This window comes from Chionomys nivalis, chromosome 1 (genome assembly GCF_950005125.1).
Source record: "Chionomys nivalis chromosome 1, mChiNiv1.1, whole genome shotgun sequence".
In the NCBI taxonomy this organism is placed as follows: domain Eukaryota; kingdom Metazoa; phylum Chordata; class Mammalia; order Rodentia; family Cricetidae; genus Chionomys; species Chionomys nivalis.
This window is the reverse complement of record NC_080086.1, coordinates 112,123,870-112,147,022: the sequence shown is the minus strand read 5'-3', so window position 1 is coordinate 112,147,022 and position 23,153 is coordinate 112,123,870. Positions and strand designations below refer to the sequence as shown.

The 23,153-nt window shown below is 38.4% G+C and overlaps 1 protein-coding gene and 1 pseudogene across 1 annotated transcript in view; both read left to right on the top strand.

The window, feature by feature from the left end:
• The first annotated feature begins 6,001 nt into the window (after positions 1 to 6,001).
• The window catches only part of LOC130881437 (zinc finger protein 431-like), a 46,277-nt pseudogene continuing 29,125 nt past the window's right edge, over positions 6,002 to 23,153 (top strand).
• LOC130881447 (olfactory receptor 7C2-like) overlaps positions 6,003 to 23,153 on the top strand; it is a 164,224-nt gene continuing 147,073 nt past the window's right edge. Inside the window, exon 1 of the mRNA XM_057781046.1 lies at positions 6,003 to 6,118. The gene's annotated coding sequence lies outside the window, so the exon portion shown is untranslated. The remainder of the gene's footprint in view (positions 6,119 to 23,153) is intronic.

Genomic DNA, 23,153 nt, shown 5'->3' with positions numbered 1-23,153 from the left:
TTTTTTTTTTTGAAACAGCATTTTTCTGTAGCTTTGGAGCCTGTCGTGGAACTAGCTCTTGTAGACCAGGCTGGTCTCTATCTCACAGAGAGATCCACCTGCCTCTGCCTCTGCCTCCCAAGTGCTGGCATTAAAGGTGTTCAACACCACTGCCAGGCCTGGAAAACTTTCTTAAAAGAATTAATTTCTTGGCTGGGCGGTGGTGGCGCACACCTTTAATCCCAGCACTTGGGAGGCAGAGGCAGGCGGACCTCTGTAAGTTCGAGGCCAGCCTGGTCTACAAGAGCTAGTCTCAGGACAGGCACCAAAGCTACAGAGAAACCCTGTCTTGAAAGCCCCCCCAAAAAAGGTATATAAAAAGTCACAAAATATATAAAAAAATCATAAAACGCCAAAAAATGTTTGCTGTAATTTCTTGTACCTAAATGTTTAACGGTTAATTCTGTTTTTTTTTTTTTTAAAAAAAACTTGTTTGTTTTGTTAAAAGTCATGTTTATTTCTTAAGAAAATTTGTATGCTTGTTTTATTAAAAAATTAGTCTTTGATAATTATAAGTTTTGTACTTGTAATTTTTCTCTGAGCTCTGGTCTTTAGATTCAGGTTCACAAAAATTTAAATGTCTTTTCTATATAGATAGTGTTAAAAACTGTTTTATGCTATTCTTTATTGATATACAAGAATTCAGTTACCACCCAGAATAGCTGGGACTAGACTCCCCAAAAAAAGTTACAAGAAAAAAACACCAATGCCAAGTGATAGTCACCAGAAGCATTAGCTACAATAAATTATGTTATAAAACATATATGCTTATAAAATGTTTCAAACTATTAATATTTAGATTTTAGTCTCATTGTCTTTGCTAAAATCCTTAATTTAAAGGTTCAAGCTGACAAAAATAAGGTATATAGTTCTGGTCTGTTAAAAATACTAGTTAATGGATTCGGTTTGCCAGTATTTTATTGAGAATTTTTGTGTCGATGTTCATGAGTGATATTGGCCTGTAATTCTCTTTTCTTGGTTGAGTCTTTGTGTGGCAAACCGAATCCAAGAACACATTAGAAAAATTATCCATTGTGATCAGGTAGGCTTCATCCCAGAGATGCAGGGCTGGTTCAACATACGAAAATCTATCAATGTAATCCATCATACAAATAAACTGAAAGAAAAAACCATATGATCATTTCATTAGATGCTGAAAAAGCATTTGACAAAATTCAATACCCCTTTATGATAAAGGTCTTGGAGAGATTAGGGATACAAGTGTCATACCTAAATATAATAAAAGCTATTTACAGCAAGCTGACAGCTAACATCAAATTAAATGAAGAGAAACTCAAAGCCATCCCACTAAAATCAGGAACATGACAAGGCTGTCCACTCTCTCCATACCTCTTCAATATAGTGCTTGAAGTTCTAGCAATAGCAATAAGACAACATAAGGGGATCAAGGGGATTCGTATTGGAAAGGAAGGATTTAAACTTTCGTTATTTGCATATTATTTCATAGTGTACATAAGCGACCCCAAAAACTCCACCAAAGAATTCCTGTAGCTGATAAACACCTTTAGTAGTATGTCAGGATACAAGATCAACTTCAAAAAATCAGTTGCCCTCCTATACACAAAGGATCAGGAAGCAGAGAGAAAAATCAGAGAAGCATCATCTTTCACGATAGCCACAAATAGCATAAAATATCTTGGGGTAACTCTGACCAAGGAAGTGAAAGATCATTTTGACAAGAACTTTAAGTCTTTGAAGAATGAAATTGAAGAGGATACCAGAAAATGGAAGGATCTCCCTTGCTCTTGGATTGGGAGGATCAACATAGTAAAAATGGCAATTCTTCCAAAGGCAATCTATAGATTCAATGCAATCCCCATCAAAATCCCATCAAAATTCTTCTCAGATCTTGAGAGGACAATAATCAACTTTATATGGAATAACAAAAAACCCGAAATAGCCAAAACAATCTTATACAACAAAGGAAATTCTGGAGGCATTATGATCCCTGACTTCAAACTCTATTACAGAGCTACAGTATTGAAAACAGCTTGGTATTGGCATAAAAACAGATAAGTCGACCAATGGAATTGAATAGAAGACAGGGATTTTAACCCACAAACCTATGAACACCTGATTTTCGACAAAGGAGCTAAAAATAAACAATGGAAGAAAGAAAGCATCTTCAACAAATGGTGCTGGCATAACTGGATGTCAACCTGTAGAAGAATGAAAATAGATCCATATCTATCACCATGCACAAAACTCAAGTCCAAATGGATCAAAGACCTCAATATAAATCTGACCACACTGAATCTGATAGAAGAGAAAGTGGGAAGTACTCTACAACATATGGGCACAGGAGACCGCTTCCTCCGTATAACCCAAGCCACACAGACATTAAGGACAGCATTGAATAAATGGGACCTCTTGAAACTGAGAAGCTTCTGTAAAGCAAAGGACACTGTCACAAAGACAAATAGGCAACCTACTGACTGGGAGAAGATCTTCACCAACCCTGCAACAGACAAAGGCCTGATCTCCAAAACATGTAAAGAGCAGCCGGGCAGTGGTGGCGCACGCCTTTAATCCCAGCACTTGGGAGGCAGAGGCAGGTGGATCTCTGTGAGTTTGAGGCCAGCCTGGTCTACAAAGGGAGTTCCAGGACAGGCTCCAAAGCTACAGAGGAACCTTGTCTCGAAAAACCAAAAAAAAAAAAAAAAGGAAAAAAAAATACTTGTTAATAATCAATCATCCTCAAAGTACTAATATAAATGCAGGGATAAGCCTTATTTAGTCCCCTATATATGTTTCAAAGCTTAAAACACATACTTTAAAATTAAGTCTGTCTAATCAGAGATACCTAAACAGCCCTAAATACTTCAGAGATCTATAAAAATGGCATTTAAAATAAAATTTAAAAAGCTTGTATCAGATAGAGACCCTGAGATCCTAACAGTGACCCAAAGTCTCCAAAGAAGATTATGGGACACCACAATATCTCCACCTGGATAACAACAATGCTGACCACTGGGAACAATGAACCCCCAGTACAGCACTGGCTGTGAGGACCTAGCCCAGTCTGTGAACAAACACTAGGACCTTGAAGAATTTATTGCACCACTTTTGCCAAGACAAACTAATGTTAGTCTTTTCCATGTCCCTCTTCCAGAGACACCAATCACCTTATAGGTCTGGTAAAGCCTTCTGTTCTGATACTTCTGCCTCCAATGCTATGACGACCTGGGTATGACTGTATATGGGCTGGTCTCTGTCATTTTTCTGTTTTGTCTGTACTTAAGTATAATTTATTTATCCTTCTAAGATTTCTGTATTAATGGATAGATCAGCTATAATATCAATTTAAGAGCAAAAAGGATATCCAGATCCTTACACAAAGCTATAGCCAGCTTGTTAGCTCATTATATACAAAATCTGAGGATATAAAAGTTCATAAACAATAAAACAATGACTATATACTATTTAGGTTACAAGCTCAGGATTTTCTGTTTTTGCTGGGACTCAAAGGTATAAGTCTATTTTACTGTTTTATAGTTATGTGTTATTTGCTATTTCTATAATATGAATTTTAATATGGGCCTAAAAGTTTCAAATGTATTAACTTCTGTTCCTAGTTTAAATTTGTCTCAACAGGTTTTGCTTTGGTTGGTGGACAAAAACAAGCATCAATTGCTGACTACAACCTGCTCCAAATGACTGTGAAACATGGACTTGTTAAAAACTGATGTGGACCAGTCTAGTCAATGTAAATGCTCCCTAGCTCTTCAACAAAATCCACAATCCAAATGTTCCTAAAATTTTCTCTTTTTGATTAACATTTTACCTTTGTTAACCCTTGACAACGATGCCCTAAAATCAGCTAGAAGCAGTTAAAAGAGTACATCATCCAATCATCTCTGGTTAAAATGCTAAGTCAAAAAAAAACCATAAAAATGATTCTGTAATTGTAAAATACAATTTGGCCAATGTTAGCAAAGCCAGCTCATGATTGAGCTTAGGACCAAAAAGAATGGGGAATGTGGAACCCTCATCCCTCATTCTCAAAGGGGCGAGAAGAACTTTCCCAGCAGAATGTTTTCCCAGGAAGATAGTGGCCTTCCCCTCTCCCACCCAGGAGATTCTGAGCACAAGGTCACTTAGGTCAGCCCAGCCAGCCACCTGGTACAGGCTGTTAAAGATGGCCTAACTGAAGGACAGTGACCTTGCTCTAAGAACAAGGAGAAAGCTGACTTAACAGAATGGGAGGGAGCAAAAGTCCTTGTACCCATGCCAAAGCAACATCAAAGATTCTCTTTTTAGTTATTTCTTTAAAAGCTTAGCCGGGCGGTGGTGGCGCACACCTTTAATCCCAGCTCTTGGGAGGCAGAGGCAGATGGATCTCTGTGAGTTCGAGACCAGCCTAGTCTACAAGAGCTAGTTCCAGGACAGGGTCCAAAACCACAGAGAAACCCTGTCTCGAAAAACCAAAAAAAAAAAAGCTTACCCCACAGAGGAGATACAACTCCTCTCTACCTTGCTGTAAGGGGGATAGAGAAGAGTTCCAAACATGTTTGCATCATGCTGATTAAACCTTGCTTATTACAGTCTGGACCTCTCTGGTGGCACTGGGATGTTCTGACTTTGAGACAAGTCTGGCCTAACGAATGAGTTCCAAACCTACACAGAAAATATCCTGTTTGAAATCACCAAAACAAAAAAATCTGAATCAAACAAGACTATGATCTAACTTTAACCTTCTCACCTTCTGGTAGCAGCAATTACATAGAAAGTATTTTGAAGCAGAAAAGTCTCTTTTTTGTCACCTTGCTCTGGCTACCAAGCTCATTCCTTTACTAGTACTAGGGACTACTTCTTTGAAATTTTGGTGAATACTTAAAACCAGCTGAGCCATCAAGCCTTATGGGCTGAACAACTACTGGATTCTTCACTTGATCTTTGGGAAAAGGCTGAGAAGCAATCTACTGGATTCTTCAATTGTCATTTATAAGTAGCTATTTTTAGACAACCTGAAACACAGCTTGTGAGACATTCTAATAAGCCCACTTTTTACATACATGTTGAGATTCATTCTACCTTTCCTGTTCATGTAGAGAATCATGAATACCACAGTTGTATATTTTATCCACCTGACCATGGAGGAAGATGTGCTGGCTAACAATAATGGTCATGAAGACATTCCTTCTAGCTCCATTATTCTCTATGTATTCACATTTCCATGAACACTACTCTTTTTATTATTATTCATTTTCCTGGAGTTTGCTTTGAATATCAGTAATAAAACCCGTAAAGCAATGGAGCCTTCATCCAGCCTTCTGATGGGGGAAACACCTATCATCTTTTTTTTTTTTTTTTGGTTTTTTTTTTTTTTTTTTTTTTTGGTTTTTCGAGACAGGGTTTCTCTGTGGTTTTGGAGCTTGTCCTGGAACTAGTTCTTGCAGACCAGGCTGGTCTCGAACTCACAGAGATCCACCTGCCTCTGCCTCCCGAGTGCTGGGATTAAAGGCGTGCACCACCATCGCCCAGCAACACCTATCATCTTGTTTGAGATCTGGCTCCTGCTTTTCTCTTTTCTGTTGTGTGAATCCCTGTGAAAATCATGTAAAAAGTACCTTCAGTTCATCTGACCTCAGCATGAAGCCAAACATCTCCTTTTGTGACCTTAAAATTCTCCTTAGCTGTTAATATTCTGGGCATTCTTTCCCCTGTGGGACTGGAAGTCACTGGACCCACCTACCACAGCACAGTGCACTGTACAAGCTAACTGGTCAGGTCGTATACTGGAGGTAAAAGGGAAAGTTCCTAAGGAGTGCAAGATTATGATGACTCAGGTAGATGGAATGGCCCGAAATCTCTGTTCTGTCTCTTTAAGCACACTTCAGTCCTGTGGGAGGTGTTCTTGTCACTCAGGCCTCGGTAGCCAATCAGGCACTCCAGGAGACCTGCCAGTCAGATGTCATGCAGGGTTCTTCCGTGCTTCCGCATTCACTCTCAGTTTTGCAGAGGAGCTGGCACCATTGGTTTCCTGTGTTGCGGTGAAGTTGCTGCTGCAGGGAGTTGGTAAACTGAGAACTTTGGCGAGCTGAGAAACCACAACATGGTGAGCGGGGGAATGCTGTCTCCAGATGGGGAGGAGCAGAGGGTGAGGTGCGGGAGACAGTATGTTGTGTCCTCCTGGAAACCGTGTCGGAACCTGCCGCCAGATTCCCTGCATTGTGAAGTCCCACGCGGTCCTGTTAATTCCTAGACCTAGGGACAGACCTCTGAAAAACTTTGCGCTTTGGGCTTAATCCTCTTAGAGAATTGAGAGCAGGGTGCTGTGTGTACAAACATCTTTCTTGTCAACTTCAATATGCCAAAGTCAGGGAAGCCTAGTTTCTTCAGTATCTTCTCGATATTGAGCACTTTGCATATAACCTTTACATACGATCTCCATTTATATTTAACTATGTGGACGGTATCAAAGCATCTCACCTGTTGGGTAGCAGTGCACTTCTAAGCTGCATAGAAGAGGAGAATGGCTGATACAAAGGATTTGCCAATGCCTTGGAAATAGTTCAGTCTCCCAAAGTAGAATTTAGCTGAGGGAGGACTGCCTCTAAATCACCCAAAAGATAAATGTATTTTAATCAGGGCTGTTAGAGTTTAGGGTGCAGGGTACACATTGTTCAACTGGATTGTCCAGATATTTGGCTCCAAACCATTGCAAAGAATCTATTGTTGATTTAAAACCAGACACCAGGCACATCCCCATATCAAAAACAACCTCTATCAAGCCTTTCAAGGAGGCATTACAGTTTGGCACCGTAAGTGTGTGAAGTGATTTCTCAATGAAAGTTATATTAATTTTAGAACAGCTGCATTTCCATCCTGTTAGAAAAATAGTTTCTGAGACAAGTTCTCTTATGTTGACGCAGGTAGCCTTGTTCTGCTACTGTCCAGCGCAATGACCTTGCTGTCCTGTACATTAGACTTTCAAAATTCCTTTAAAAATGACTGTACCACCTCACAGTTTTAAAATTATGCATGTGAGTCATGTAGTTGACTATGCATTGCAGTTGTAGGGAAAGGATTAGCATATGGAGCATTCCTTCTGTCCTCAGACTACAATAGGAGGAAGAGTTTATTGAAGCTGGTGGAGACACAGTGCAGAAAGGAGAGGCTGGACTGAGGGTAAAACCTTTCCCCCTTCATAAGTAGTTGAGATTAGCTATGTGGATTCAGGTCGTCAATTGTAGATGCTCTATGAATGTCCTGATTGGCCATTGTTTGCAGTCCACAGACCAAGGCAAAAAGGAACCTGGGAAAGGGACTGACCTTATCTTTAAACCTAATTGCTCTATTTACAGTAGTTCATCTACAATAGAAGATCTAGGCAAAATGTTGTGGCCCTACTTAACAGGACTTTTCTCTATTAAGACATTGATCTTTAGAGAAAATACGTGAAAAATTTTATTGTGCTCTAATACAAATCCCTTGTCTCTGGAGTACATGACCATAAAGTCTGTCTCAAGTTTTTAAAATAGTTTTTGAGATGACAACTACATCGTATTTACATTCTCCTTGCTGCCTCAAAGCCTTCAGATCCCTGGATTGTTTTCTAATTCCTGGTCTGTTCTTTAGCAACAGTTACAAAGTTACCACAGTTACACTGTAACAGTACTTTATGAATGTGACCTGTTTGTCTGCAGGATTTCCCATCTCTGAGCCAATGGGATGGCTGATCTGGAAAGTGGGTATGTAATGAAATGTGCACACAAAGGACCCTGTGCTTTAGATGAGGAAGAGGGTGTGCTCTAGTAGAGTGGGAAAATATGTACTAAATACAAACTGTCTAAACTGGGACCCTGTCTGCTGGGCTGGGAGGGCAGAACTGGCAGGATTGTGCTGTCTGAGTCATTTGATCTCTGATCCTCCTGTAGAGGAGCTGCTAATATTGAGAGGCCCAGGTGGGTGGCCCTAGCTAGTGAGGGATTCTGGGAAGGGTTGGAAATCAGGAGTACTAGTGGCAGACAGTTTGTGAGTTCTTTTCATGATTCTCTTCTGTCTCTGCTGTGGGGAGTGGTAAGGAAGATCATTATCAATCCCATAATGAGTGGGGGGTATTTAGAGCAGGTCTGTTGAAATGTCATTTCTGCTGAGACTTGGAACTACCGTGAGCTAGACTGTAGTTATGTCGGTCCATGTGGTTCATGTTGGCAGTGGCCCTTGTTCTCTGAGCCTCTTTGTGTATAGAAATACTGCAGCCCTGGAATGGAAGGAAATGATGCTGGTTGTATCTCTGTCCAGAGTACACACATGGGCACTGCTTTTGTTGTACAGTGGGAAGAGAGATTAGAAAACTGAAGGTGTAGTTTCTAGACGTTCTGAATATTGCATTCCAATTTCAGGTTTGTGTTATAAAGATTACAAATTGTTTAGGACCTGGTAGAGCAATAGTTGAGTAGAGTGCTTTTAACATGGTGTTACCACTAGCTGCAATGGTGTGATCCAGTGAAGCTTAGTTCCAGGGGACAAAAGAAGTTTTTGACGCACAGAGATTTCTCAGGTGTGCAATGTGTTAGACAGGTAGATAGGGCACAATCCACATATACTGCTCTATGCCATGTAGCAGGAAGCAGATTTTAAATCATTTTTAGGTTGTTTTGGGAATGAAAAAGATTAATTAGATTAACACTTCATCAGGCCTCTTAAAATATATGCTCAGTTAACAGAAAGGAGGAATTAAGACCACAGAGATAGGTTACAGAATAGATTATTAACCTTTACACTTTTAAATGCTAGTAAAAAGGAAACAACAGCTGTGGGGAGACAGTAGATAATAAAAAAAAAGCCCTGTTAAATTAAATCAACCTGTATGCTTTAAAAATACATTGCATTCAGAATAAACACCAAGATATGTATTAAATTGGAGAATAAAATTATAGAGACCACTTCAATCCTTAAAGATTAGCTTCAAACAAAAAGATCTCTTGAGTAAAAGAGACAACAGTTCATCAGAGAGCATTACCATTCAATCTTAACTAATTTGTAAGATTAACAGATGTTTTCCTTTTGATTAAATATAATTTCCAACAATAAGTCTTCATAAAGTTAGGGTTACGGCAGAGTTTTGTTTTGTCTTTACAAAAGTATGAAAACATTGAACTAAGGAATCTAAAAACCACTAGACAACTGAGGCATCTAAAAAATAGCACATCATCCAAATAAAATACCCCCTTCAAAAGAATAAATTGGTCTAACAGTCACTTATTTATTATCATTTTAGGTGTGTTTTCAAGGTGAAACAAAAAGACATTTTGTTTCCTTTTTTAAAAGACAGATTCCTCTGTGTTGCTCTGGCTTTTCTGGAACTCACTTTGCAGGACAGGCTGGCCTCTAACTTAGTGAGATATACCTCCTTCTGCTATAAAGTGATGGGATTAATGGCATGCACCACTACAGCCTGACAAAAATTCATTTTACATAGACAGGTGGTGTTGTTTCTTCATTTTAAATGTTTTTTTTTTGCTTTATACTTCCTGTTTACTCGGGTAATATTATATCCTTCTGAGTTCTCTGATAGAGCTAAAGACTCGATAATTGTAATTATGCATGTTAACAAATTGAAAAAAATGAACTAAAAATGTATAAAGTATATAAGGCTAAGTAAGAGACAGAAAGATTATTTAAGGTTAGTAATACCAGTTAGGATAAAAAGTAATTTAGGTACAACACCTTGGGCTTACTAAGATAGGATAGATGATCAAACACTTTCTCTAAATTTTCCAAATGCAAATGGATTGGACATTGTTAGTATAATTCTTCCCTGTATATATTATATCTAGTTATTGTATTTAGTGTATATAGCTTTACTGTGATAGTTAAACCTTCACTTTTTAATTAGACAAATAGGGAAATGTGTGATATTTTGATTATATTCTGATAAGAAAGCTTGCTTAACATTACAGCAGAGCTAATCACTACCTGACCAAAATTTACCATAGAGGTTTGGAGGACTCTGGACAGCTAGAAGTCAGGATTCCTAAGGCAGGCCTAAGAGAATATTAGCACTTTACTAACATGGAGAAGCTGAAGAGGTGGTAGTCACAATTTGCTGGTTAACTGCTTCTCTGATCTTTCAGTTTCTCACCCTGCTCTCTGACTCCTGATTTCTTATTGTTAAATGTCAATTAGATTAATGCTTTCACATGGATAGAACTTTCTAAGCCTTTTGAAAATGAAGCCCATATACCTGAGATAGAGCCACAAGATTTGTCATTTGCCCTGCTAAATTTTCATCTTTCCTTGTCCCAATCTTCCCTTGGTGTTCCTCATTCCTCTCTTTCATTTATCTTTTATTTATTCTTTCATCTTGACTGCAGTGTTTCCTCCCACTATTTCTCTCTGTCCCAACCTTCCCCCAAATCTCTCTCCTTTGTTTAACTTTAGAAAAGAGCAGGTCTCTCATACGTATCAACCAAACATGGTGTCTTAATTAGGGTTTCTGTTGTTGTGATGAAACACGATGACCCAAACCCAGGATGAGGAGAAAGGGGTTAGTTTGGCCTATGCTGCCATATTGTTGTTCACTGTTAAGGGATGTTAGGAAAGGAATTTAAAGAGGGCAGGATTTTTTTTACATAACTTGGATATTTTAGAGGGCAGGATGCTTAATAGATTTTTGTATTTTGAATCATCCTTGCATCTCTGAGATGAAGCTGATTTTATCATGATAGATGATTTTTTATGTGTTCTTGGATTTGATTTGGTAGTATTTTATTGAGTATTTTTGCATCTATGTTCTTCAGTAAGATGGGTCTGGAATTCTCCTTTTTGGTTGAATCTTTGTGTGGTTTGGTATAAGGATAACTGTAGCTTCATAAAAAAGGTTTTGCAATCTTCTGTTTCTATTATGTGGAACCCTTTGAGTATAATTTTTAGTTCTTAGTTCTGACAGAATTCTGAACTGAAACTGTCCTGCCATTGGCTTTTTTGGTTGGAAGGCTTTTGATGACTTCTATTTCCTTGCAGGTTATAAGCTGAGTTGAATTGTTCATCTGGTGTTGATTTAATTTTGGTATTTTATTGACTTCAGCCCTCAATTTGATTATTCCCTATCCTCTACTCCTCCTGGGTGAGTTTGCTTCTTTTTGTTCTAGAGTTTTTTTTTTCCCCGAGACAGGGTTTCTCTGTGGTTTTGGAGCCTGTCCTGGAACTAGCTCTTGTAGACCAGGCTGGTCTCAAACTCACCGAGATCCGCCTGCCTCTTCCTCCCGAGTGCTGGGAGTAAAGGTGTGCGCCACCACCGCCCGGCTGTTCTAGAGCTTTTTTTGTGCTCTTAAGTCACTGGTGTAGTTTTCTCCATTTTCTTTATGTAGGCACTTAGTGCTGTGATCTTTCATCTTAGCACTGCTTTCATAGTGTCCCATAGATTTGGGTATTTTGTGCCATCATTTTTGTTGAATTCTACAAAGTACTTCATCTCTTTCTTTATTTCTTGCTTGACCTAGGGGTGGTTTAATAGAGCACTGTTCAATTTCCATGAGTTTTTAGACTTTCTGTGATTATTGTTGTTGCTAAATCCTAACTTTAAAACATGGTGATCTGATAAGACACAGGGGGTTATTCCATTTTTTTGTGTGTTGAGGTTTGCTTTGTTACCATGTTTGTGGTTCATTTTAGAGAAGGTTCCATGAGGTGCTGAGAAGAAGGTATATTTTGTGTTTGGGTGGAATGCTCTGTAGATGTCCATTGAGTCCATTTAAGTCAAGACATTTGTTAGTTGTCTTATTTTTCTGTTAAGTTTTTGTCTAAATGACCTGCCCAATTGGGAGAGTGGGGTGTTGAAGTCTCTTCCTATTCTTGTATGGGATTTGAGGTGCAATTTAAGCTTTAGTAATGTTTCTTTTACATGTGTGGGTGTTCTTATATTTGGTGCATTGATGTTCAGGATTGAGTCTTCATCTTGATTGAATGTTTCTGTTATGGAAATGAAGTGTCCTTCTTAATCTATTCTGATTGACTTTACTTTGAAGTCTATTTGGTTAGCTATTAGGATACCTATACTTGTGTGCTGCTTAGGTCCATTTGATTTGATAATTTTTTCCAACACTTTACTCTTCAGCAATGTTTGTCTTTGAGGTTTAGGTGTGTTTCTTTTATAAAGCAAAAGGATGGATCCTGCTTTTGTATCCATTTTCTTAGCCTGTACCATTTTGTAGGTTAATTGAGTATATTTATATTAAGAGATGTAAATAACAAGGGACTGCTAGTTCCTGTTATTTTTCAGTAGTGGTGTTTGTGTGTTTTTCTTCTTTGGGGTTTGTGGGTGTTAGGATATCTGTTGCCGGTGTTTACAGGTAGCCTCCTTGGGTTGGAGTTTTCTCTATAGTACTTTCTATGTGACTGGATTGTGGATAGGTATTGTTTAAATCTGCTTTTGCCATGGAATATTTTGTTCTTTTTTTCATTTATGGTGATTGAAAGCTTTCGTAGGTCTGGTGTCTGTGGTCTCTTAGGGTCTTCAGCACATCTGTTCAGGGCCTTCTTGGTTTCATGGTTTCCATGAAGAATTTGGGTGTTAGTCTGACAGGTCTGACTTTATATTATACTTGACCATTATCTTTTGTAGCTCTTAATATTCTTTCTTCATTCTCTGTTTTGCATTTTGATCATTATATGTTGAGGGGGACTTTTTTTGGTCCAGTCTATTTGGTGTTCTCTAAGCTTCTTGTTCTTTCATAGGGATATTCTTCTTTGGTTTGGGTAAGTTATTTTCTATGATTTTTTTTTTCGAGACAAGGTTTCTCTGTGGTTTTGGAGCCTGTCCTGGAACTAGCTCTTGTACAGCAGGCTGGTCTCGAACTCACAGAGATCTGCCTGCCTCTGCCTCCCAAGTGCTGGGATTAAAGGCGTGCGCCACCCACCGCCCGGCTCTATGATTTTTTTTGTTGTTGTTGTTGTTGAATATAGTTTCTGTGCCTTTGAGTTGGTGTTGTTCTCTTTCTTCTATCCCCATTATTCTTAGGTTTAATTTTTTCAAGGTGTCCCTGATTTTCAGGATGTTTTGTGTAAGGAATTTGTTGGATTTATTGTGTTCTTTGAACAATGATTTGATTTTGTTCTATAGTATCTTCAGCATCTGAGAGCCTCTCTTCTATCTCTTGTATTCTGCTTGGTTACACTTCCTGCTGTAGTTTCCATTTGTTTACCCAGATTTTCCATATACAGAATTCCCTTCATTAGTGTTTTCTTTATTGCCTCTGTTTCAGTCTTCAAGTCTTGAGCTGTTTTTTCATCTGTTTGATTGTTTTTTTTTCTTGGTTTCTTTGAGAGATTTATAGATGTCTTCCAATTTTTTGTTTTTTTCCTTAATTTCTTTAAGGGAATTTTTATTTCCTTTGTCATCCTCACAAAGTTACATTGACGCAATCATCCTCACAAAGTTACATTGAAAATCATTTTCTTTTGCTTCTCCTGGGTTAGGATGAATAAGACTTTCTGTAGTATGACCACTGGGTTCTGGTGTGACCATGTTGCTTTCTATGTTGTTGGATGTATTCTTGCATTGGCACCTACCCATCTCTTCCTTCAATTGGTGCTAGCAGTGTCTTTGCCTCTTGGTCCAATCCTTAAAGTGGTTGTTTGTGTCTTTGAGACCTGTTCTTGGCCCACTATGTGTTTCAGAGAGCCATGCCACTGAGGTCTGTCTTTGCACTCTCTCTTGGCCTGCTCTTTTCATCTGCACTCCTGGGTCACTCTCCTGGTCCAGTGTGTGCAGTCACAGCATGTGCTTCAGAGTCCCTGTCTTGGGCCACCCTGTGAAGCTGCATCTTGTGTTTTAATATTCCTCTGAAGTTGCAAGGGTCTGGGAGGTAGAATGGTTTTGGGGGTGGAGTGAGACTTGTAGCCTTCAGGGTCTGCTGGATGGTGTGGGGGTGTTTGAGCAGCACACTTGGAGGAAACTTGCCTGTTGATTGGCTAGAGAACTGAAGCAGGTGGGATTTGGGCCCAGAATTTTGCACTAGTATGGAGGGCCTAAAGAGGTTGTCCTGCTGGGTGGGTCATCACTAATCTCTTGGTCCTTTCTGTGTAATAGCAGGCTGTGCTGCAGAGTTCCACTTAGGTTGGGGGTGCATATATAGGAGGGCTTGGGGCAGAGTGGAACTTGTAGCTTTCAAGGTTCAACAGATGGGATGGGGGTGTTGGAGCAGCCTACTTTAAGGAAACTCACTGGCTAGCTGGCTAGGAAAGCTGAGGCCACGGGGGGGGGGGGTTCTGGGGTTTTGCTCTGATATAGAGGGTGTAGAGAGTGGGGTGTCCTGCTGCATGGGTAATGACTCACCTCTTGGTCCCCTCTGAGTAGTAGCAGGCTGGGTTTCAGAGTTCCATTGAGGTTGTGGTAGGGGGTTTGTAGGGGCATAATTGGAGATTTGGTGCAGCGTGAAACTTGTAGAATTCAGGGTCCAATGGATCATGAGTATATTTCTTAAACTTCAGTTTTTAAGTTTCTTCACTTATTGCTTGTTTGTTTGCTTTTCACATTTACAAAACTGGGGTTTCTGTATCTTTGAAGTCTTTTTGTTTTTTGTTTTTTGTTTTGGTTTGGTTTTTTTTGTTTGTTTGTTTCATTTTTTATTTTTCCTTTCAAAAAATTTACACTTCCTCCCCTCCTCCCATTCCTCTCTTGCTCCCCCACACCTCCTCTTCCCTCCCCATCCTTCATTAAGAGAGGGCGGGGAATTCTTCCCTGTGGGAAGTCCAAGACCCCCCCCATCCAGTTCTAGGAAGCTTTGCATCCAAATAGACAAATGGACTAGAGTCCCAAAAAGCCAGTACATGCAGTAGAAAAAAGTCCTAGTGCCTTTATCAATGGCTTCTCAGTCATCCCCCATTTTTAGCCACTTTCAGAGAGTCTGGTTTGATGGCATGCTCATTCAGTCCCGTTTCCGCTGGATTTGGTGAGCTCCCATTAGAACAGGCACACTGTCTCAGTGGGTCGACCAACCCCTTACATTCCAGACTTCCTTGCTCATCTTCTCCCTCCTTGTGCTCTTCAACTGGACCTTGGGAGCTCAGTCTGTTGCTCTGATGAGAGACTTTGTCTCTATCTCCATCTGTCGCTTGATGAAGACTCTCTCCGATGGGTCTTCTGGTACAGGATCTGGTTTTGTTTTGTTTTGGTTTTGGTTTTTCAAGACAGGATTTTAGGTAGTTTTAGAGCCTGGCCTGGAACTACCTCTTGTAGACCAGGTTGGCCTCAAACTCATAGAGATACACCTGTCTCTGCCTCCTGAGTGCTGGGATTAAAGGTGTACATCACCCTTCTTTGGCCAACAAGACTTTAGTGGGTTTTTCAAGACAGGGTTTCTCTGTGTATATCTGCCTCTGTTGGCACACAAACCATACAGCAGGTTGTTCTCAAACTCACAGAGATCTACCTGTCTCTTCCTCCCAGGTGCAGGAGTTTAAAATATGCACCACCAATTCCTGGTCAAACTTGCATTTCTTTATATCCTTTTTTGTGTGTTAAAATATGGTAATATTTTATTGTGTGATTTCATACAATAGAAACTATCTTTACATTTGCATAACCACACAGGAGAAATGGGTCCAATGTTGTACTAGCTATTCCAAGTAATTCATTCTGAATTAAAGGAGGATGGTTTTTACTGACTGAGTTTTCAAATTAATTTTGCATGAATTAGAATTAGTGTGTTCTCTTAAACTACTGTATGAAACACAAAAGCTAGGGAGAGTTGATGCACTGGAACTAGATTTGAAGAAAGTTTACAAATTTCCCATTCATTTCATGTCTTTGCTGTCACCATCTCATTTTATCACCATGGTGAATTCCTCTCAGCTTCCATATCATTTCCAAAGGAAATTTCAGGGAAAACTATCTGTCTTCTATGGAAAGGGATATATGGACATTCCCAATTGCCTCTGAATCCATTTTTTTGAAATGTGTTTCTTTTTTTTTTAGCATAATAGACAAAAATACTAATAAGAGTTTAAAAACCAAAATTCTGATCTCTTTGTATCAAGAACTATGAGCAATTGACCAGGTCCCTTCAGGGACTATTATTTATACTTCCCTTGCTACTTTTTCTGCTAGACTGAAATCAGGTACAAGTATTTGATCATATAATTTGGGTACTTTTGAACTGTTCCTTACCTATTCCTTTTAAGTCTAAATTAGAGGAAATTTGCTGTGTGACAATGGTCATGGATTTTTTAAAGATTTGTCAATTGTATTGTTTTAACAAAATGATCATTGGCCAGTAGCCATGCAGGAAGTATATGCTGGGTGACCAGGCAGGAAGTATAGGCAGGGCAGATCAGAGCAGGAGAATTCTGGGAAGAGGAAAGGTTCAACCTGCAGTTATCACCCAGAGGCAGAGGAGATAAAATGAGATTGCCTTGCTGATTAAAGGTACCAAGCCATGTGACTGACACAGATAAGAATTATGGGTGATTGTAGGATGTAAGGGTTAATAGGAAGCATGATCTAATAGGTACACCAGTTTAAAATCAATGTAGATCTCTGTTTGTTTTTCTGGGACTGAATGGTTACAGGACCAGGTGAAACAAAAACCTCTGTTAACAAATGTTGTCAACATGGATAACTAAATCCTATTGAAACCTGAGAGAGCTTGGAAATTAATTCTAGACACAAAAGAACAGAATTAAGCATGCTTTCTTTGTATCAGCATTTTCTTAGCTGGGCTCTGTTTGATAGAGGCATGCATTTCTCATTTAAGAGAAGCTTCCTGATTCAGTTTTAGCCGTGAAAACCTTGCAGCCCTTTTAAGAAGCACCACATCAAACACTTAAATGGTGTCTGTGTACAGTCACCATCATGCTTCTTGGTGGTGATAGGGACCTTGAAACTCCATAGAATTGTGGCAATAAACATGGTTCCTGCCAGTACCTCAGCCATGAGACTAGACTCTCAGAAAGCTAAGGAATCAGGTGGATCCAGCTGTCAAAGGCAATGTTTTATCCTTAGCCATATTGCTTAGCAAATTATAGACTCATTTGGTCAGAAAAAGAGAGATATACATTAAAGATAAATTCAAATGAAAAAACCTTTAAATAGTTTCTTGTTTGTTTAAAAATATATGTAGACTTGGGGTAGAAATAAAATGATAAAGTCCTAAAAAAAGGAAGGGAGTAGTTGGTCGTGGAGACACATGGCTTCATATCCAATACTGGGTAGCAGAGGCAGGCAGATCTGATTCAAGGACAACCTGGTCTACAGAATGAGATCTATGACAGCCAGATATATACAGAGAAACACTTTGTCAAAAAAAATTAAAAAGAAAAAGTAAAATTAGAGTTTAAAATAAAACCACAAATAAAGATGAAAAATACACAGAGAGTCTGGATACTGTATGTTATTTTATTGTCTTTGAATTATTGGAATGCTGAGGAAGGAGCAGCAGCCGCTAAAAGACTTTTGATTATAAATGCTGCAGGATTAATCCAAAATATATGTTGGCAATACCTTCCAGGAATTTTTAAAAGTCATTAGAAGCCCACAATTGATCTCTCCTAATTTGTAACTTTTGGGATCAAATTTTTATAGGTGTATTTTATGTCCTAAATAGTTAATAGAATCTCTTTGTATATTTTCAGTACTAATTTGTGATAACCAAAGATATAAAATTTTCTTCACTTCATCAAACATTTTCTCTAAAGTATCTATATTTGAATCAGCTAATAAAATTCTGTGTAACCTCATAAATACCTAACTTGAGTATAATTTCAATTGTAATAAATGACAAACTACTAACATGCAGCACTTTATATCCTAGTTAGTTGATAATAATATCTTTCAAGGACTAGATATTTTCATTACATTGTTAAGTAAGTTGTATTAGGTACAATATCTTGAACAAGAAAATAAATGTATAGACAGTAGTTTGAACAAAAATAATGTCAAATTTGTATCAAATGCAAACATCCATATCAATGTAAAATATTTAAAATAAGTAGTTGCATTTTAAAAGGAGATTTAACAATCTACCCTTTCATCTCATAATATCTATGTCCCCCTTCATTCTTTGTAGAGAAGATTCAAAAATCTCCACTTTTATCCTATCATTTCATTGGGTGCCTTTTTAGGTGGATGTTTCTGCCCCACCAAAAACTCCCAAATACACAACAGCCACTTCATAAACAATTGATCCAGAAGATTAATAAAACTTATGAATGTTTGTGCCGTACCTTAGGCTTATTACTAACTCACTCTTAGAGTAAATATTTGCATCAAAACAATCATGCTACCCTTTAAAGCTTATTTTATTCATTTTTCTCTCATTCAATGATATGGCCTTTAAAATACATATTTCAGCTGGAATTAGAGGTGTAAGGCTGTAATCACTGTACACAGGAGTGTGTGTGGGGCCCATCTCAGTGAGTTTGAGGGGTAGAGGCCATCTTGTTCCTCATAATAAATTCCTGTCATCTATGTTTATGTAGACATATCTGTCTCAAAAAAGTCCCAGAAGAAAGCCTACTTCAAATTATGGAACCTTTCCTAATAAAATTTGGCTGGACGTAGACTGAATTCAACCATCCTTTTTTATCTTTACTAACATAGAGAGAGCTGTCTTAACAATGAAAATAAGAAGGAATATACAAATGCCATTCTCATTCTGTCCATGGGATCCTTTGACAACCATCCAGAGGTGACTTTATCTTTCAAGTGATAAGAGACAGAAAGAAGAGTGGGTCACCTTCACCTTCAGCATTGTAATGACATATGTGGGACCCAGAGAGTTGTCTCATGAGTACTGGTCTTCTTGGGTACCCATCTTTGATTCATAGCACACACCTCAGATTTGTCAGAACTCCCTGTAATTGTGGGTTCTGAAGATCTGGTGCATTTTTCTGGCCTTAGGGCACCAGAATGGCAAATGTTGAAGAAAAAAATATGTAGGTGACTCTGTTTTAAATAGGTTTTCTTCATGTTTACATATCTTTTTTTTTTTTTTGGTTTTTCGAGACAGGGTTTCTCTGTGGCTTTGGAGCCTATCCTGGAACTAGCTCTGTAGACCAGGCTGGTCTCAAACTCACAGAGATCTGCCTGCCTCTGCCTCCCAAGTGCTGGGATTAAAGGCATGCGCCACCCACCGCCCGGCCCCATATTCTTAATAATATTAAAAATACATAAATATTAATAAATACCCCTAACATAGTTTTAATAATGTTTTCTGTCAAGGGGAGCCTAGGACATTTAAGGATCAGAATCATGTTGCTCAATAACAAGTAAAACTTTACTTCAAGTGAGTGAATTGGCTTCAGACATGGCTTATCTCCTTATTTGAATATGTTCAGTCCTGAAAGCATAACACACAACCAACAGAAATAGACCCAGCAGATTCTATTCACAAATTTGTCCGTACTTATTAGTACATACTTAACAATGAAGGAATTGGAAGAGAAATATTTGGAAAGGGATAGAGAGACGACACAAGATGGGTAAAGAGATGTAATATATTTTAATTAAAATGTGTGAAAATAGATTTTTAATAAAAATGTGGCTTGAGAGATAGCTTAAAAATTAAGAGCAATGGTTGTTTTTGAAGACGGCAGAGGTTATGTTGCCAGACCTCCTGTAACTCAGGTTCAAGGGATCTGATTCCCTCTTCTGGTCTCTGCAGGTCTTGACACAGACACATTTGGGCAAACATCCATATGTATAAAATGAAGCTTAAAGAACAAAATCCTTTAGAGTAAATTTCACAGCCTTGGAACAGATAGTAGTCAGGGCTAGTTAAAATGAACTATTCTTGGTTCTTCTTACAAGTACGTCTGGTCTTCCTTTGAACCACTATTTTCAGTGTCCAAAGATGCCTTATTCTGAAGTTGGAAGAGCTCAAAATAGCTGTTCATTTAAGATAATCTTTTACAATGTGGACAGGACTTTCCTATATTTTTGTATTTGTGTTCTATTTCCTATGTATGTTGATATATCTTTTAAATGTGTCTTTTAGATCTTGCCTGATCAGAACAATAGATTTGCTCTGTAAATCTCCATCTGCCTACTTGTTTAGACATGCCTTCTCCCATCTCCCTCCCCTTTTTGTTGTTTTGTTTTTCAAGACTAGGTTTCTCTGTAGTTTTGAAGCCTGACCTGCAACTACCTCTTGTAGACGAGTCTGGCCTTGAACTCACAGAGGTCTGTCTGCCTCTGACTCCCTAGGGTTCAGATTAAAGATGTGTGCTACCACCACCTGACTTCTCCTGTCCCTTTTTATGTTGTTCACAGTATAACTTTGTTCCTGAGCTCAATAGAAACTTCAAGATGACAGCTTATGTGGAATGCAATATGTGTTCCAGGCTGGCTCCTCTTTTTAGCATTAACCACTAGTAGATGCAGGCTGTTGTTACAGCAATTTATGTTAATTAAATGTTTAAGTTTGTGGAATAATTTATTCCTGGGAAGGCATATTAATTCCAGAACATCTGTCTTGCAGAAAAATGTTTCTGAGACAAAAATTCTTTTGTTGGCTCAGGTAGCCTTGATCCCACTCCATTGCTCCCCAGGGAATTGACCTGGCTCTCCCGGTGATTAAACTAACTAAATTTTAAATTAAATATCTCAGTCACCACTGAGTTGTAGAATTTCAAATTTTGTCATGGAGTCAACTGTTCATTTCAGTAACAGATAAAGGATATGTGTGGAGCATGGTTTTGGCCTTCAGACCTTAATAGTATAGACAAGCTATGTACACTATAGGAAAATCACTAAAGGCAAACAGCTTTGAAGTCTCCATTATGAAATAAGATATGATTGTAGATGGATAAGTGATTTTGTAATTTCCCAGCATGTATTGATCCATGTCATGTAATGAAGGCAGGCCAGATTTGGGTGTACAATGTGGGAAGGTTATTTGAGCCAATGAATATTGAAATTCCAAAAAGGATCTCTCATATACAGACATGAATCTTGTTTCTCATGTTTGTATCCATTAGCTCTAACTGTGTTTGTCAGGTGACAGGTTCCAGCAGCTAACATTGCATTTAAGAACAGGGTGGAATAATATCTTATTAATGCCATTTCCTCTGCCAGAGAATGGTTTTTTGTTTTTCAAAGTCAGTCTACCTATATGGTATTTTTCAGCTACATGGTTTTTTAAAACAAACTATGAGTTTCAATTTTTAACTTAGAATTTCTTTAAATGCATCTTTGCTCTAATCTCTTATTTCTTCCTATTCCCCATTGTTTCCAGGTTATTAAGGATTTCTTTCCACTTTTTATCGAGTCTGTGGTTTACTTATTTATGTTTTGAGCAATATCTCCTGTAACTTAGGCTGGCCACACACGATGCCATTGAGAATTCCATTGCACACCTAATCCTGCTTCTGCTTCCAAGTGCTGAAAAGTCATGCAACTGCTTCATGGCTGGGCCTTAACTGGTCAGTGAGAAAAAAATAGACTGGTAAATGGGAGCCCTCCTCCTTTTCTGGATTATAATGCAAACTTCCAAATGAAGATGGATTGTGTACAAATTGAATTCAGGGACCAACTTTAAAGAATGTGTAGTCCCAGCAGAGAAAAGGCTGGACAAAAAGAAGCATGAAAACTTGCTAAAGTAGTGCCCTTTAGAAATAAGTAGTTAGGTAATACATTCTAGATGATTGATTGAAGTGTGATGCTAATTAGTAGTATTAATAAAATCCCAGAGTCAGATATTGGGTAAATCTGACAGAACAGAGAAGCAACACAACAGCCACATTTACTTCTTGCCTCTCCAAATACCCATGGATATGGGGAATAGAACTGAGATCATCTTTTGGGCAGGAAGTGATTTTATTCTCTCAGCAATCTCCCCAGTGCAAGGCTGAGGGCCTTAAAAGTGATCAGAGCTTGACAAATGAGACAGATTTTGCTTGGCACATTGTTCCCCACCAATAATCCCAACACACTGAATATGGAGACAGGAGGATTTTGCCTTTCAGGTCAGGCTAGTCTACATAGCAAGAACCTGTCACAAAAGAAAACATTAAACAAACATCATTTATGCTGATTTTGGTGGTTCTTACTTTAGATTTCATTCAGTACATAGCAAGTTGATGCAGGAGTATCACCAATAGATTCAAACCAGGCTAAGGTATCTTGTGAAACCCTGGTCAACAAAACTTCCCCTCCCTAAATGTTTCAAACTGCTTTTCTTTTTACTGTTTCTTAAACCTAACAAAGGTCTACTCGTTTGTTTGGGAATGCTGAAATCAATACCTAAAATAAAAATGGAGAACTGATTAGCACTTATTGTAGATTCCAACTTCATAATTCTCAAGGGAAGAAATACTATCTAAGCACTCTTCACTCTTTTAAATAAGTGAGCCTGTTAATATAATCTTAAAATGTTTGTATTAAATATACAATGATTTACTAGCTAGGGACTTGAGAAATTATGAGTAAAATTGTTGTGGAATGCTGCGGGTTGCATTCCTTCTGCCCTGCTCCCTGCCGCCTGGCTAGCTTATGCCCCAAAATAACAACACACAAACTGTATTCATTTAAACACTGCCTGGCCCATTTCTATTAATGTGTGTAGCACTGAGGTGCACTTACCTGGAAGATTCTAGCCTACATCCATCCTGGGTTGGAGCTTCATGGCATCTGCCTGGGAGAGGGGAGCATGGCCTCTGAGCTCACTTCCTCTTCCTCCCAGCATTCTGTTCTGTTTACTCCTCCCACCTATGTTTTAACCTATGAGGCCAAGCAGTTTCTTTATTAATTAACTAATGACCTTCCTCCATCATAAAATCTATCTCGGAAAAAAATTTCAGATTGTTAATTCAACACATCCAATACAAAATATCAGTGGGTTTTACCTTGCTGTGGTTTAAGCTTTGATGGTGGTATATCCCTTTCAAGAATCCATTTACTTAATTTTAAATTTTAATAGACTTGAATAAATGACAGCAAGATAAATTTAAATAGAATGAACAAGCACCTTCAACATGATCAAAACAAATGATTAAATCTTGCCATAGATCTAATGGCTCATACTGTTTGATAAATTTTTCATCCGTAATAACACTCAATATTACACTTCATTTTCCCCATACTCTTTTGAGTATTACTGCGTGAAAGGTTATTATTTTCATATGTATATAATGTGATACTGAAGTAT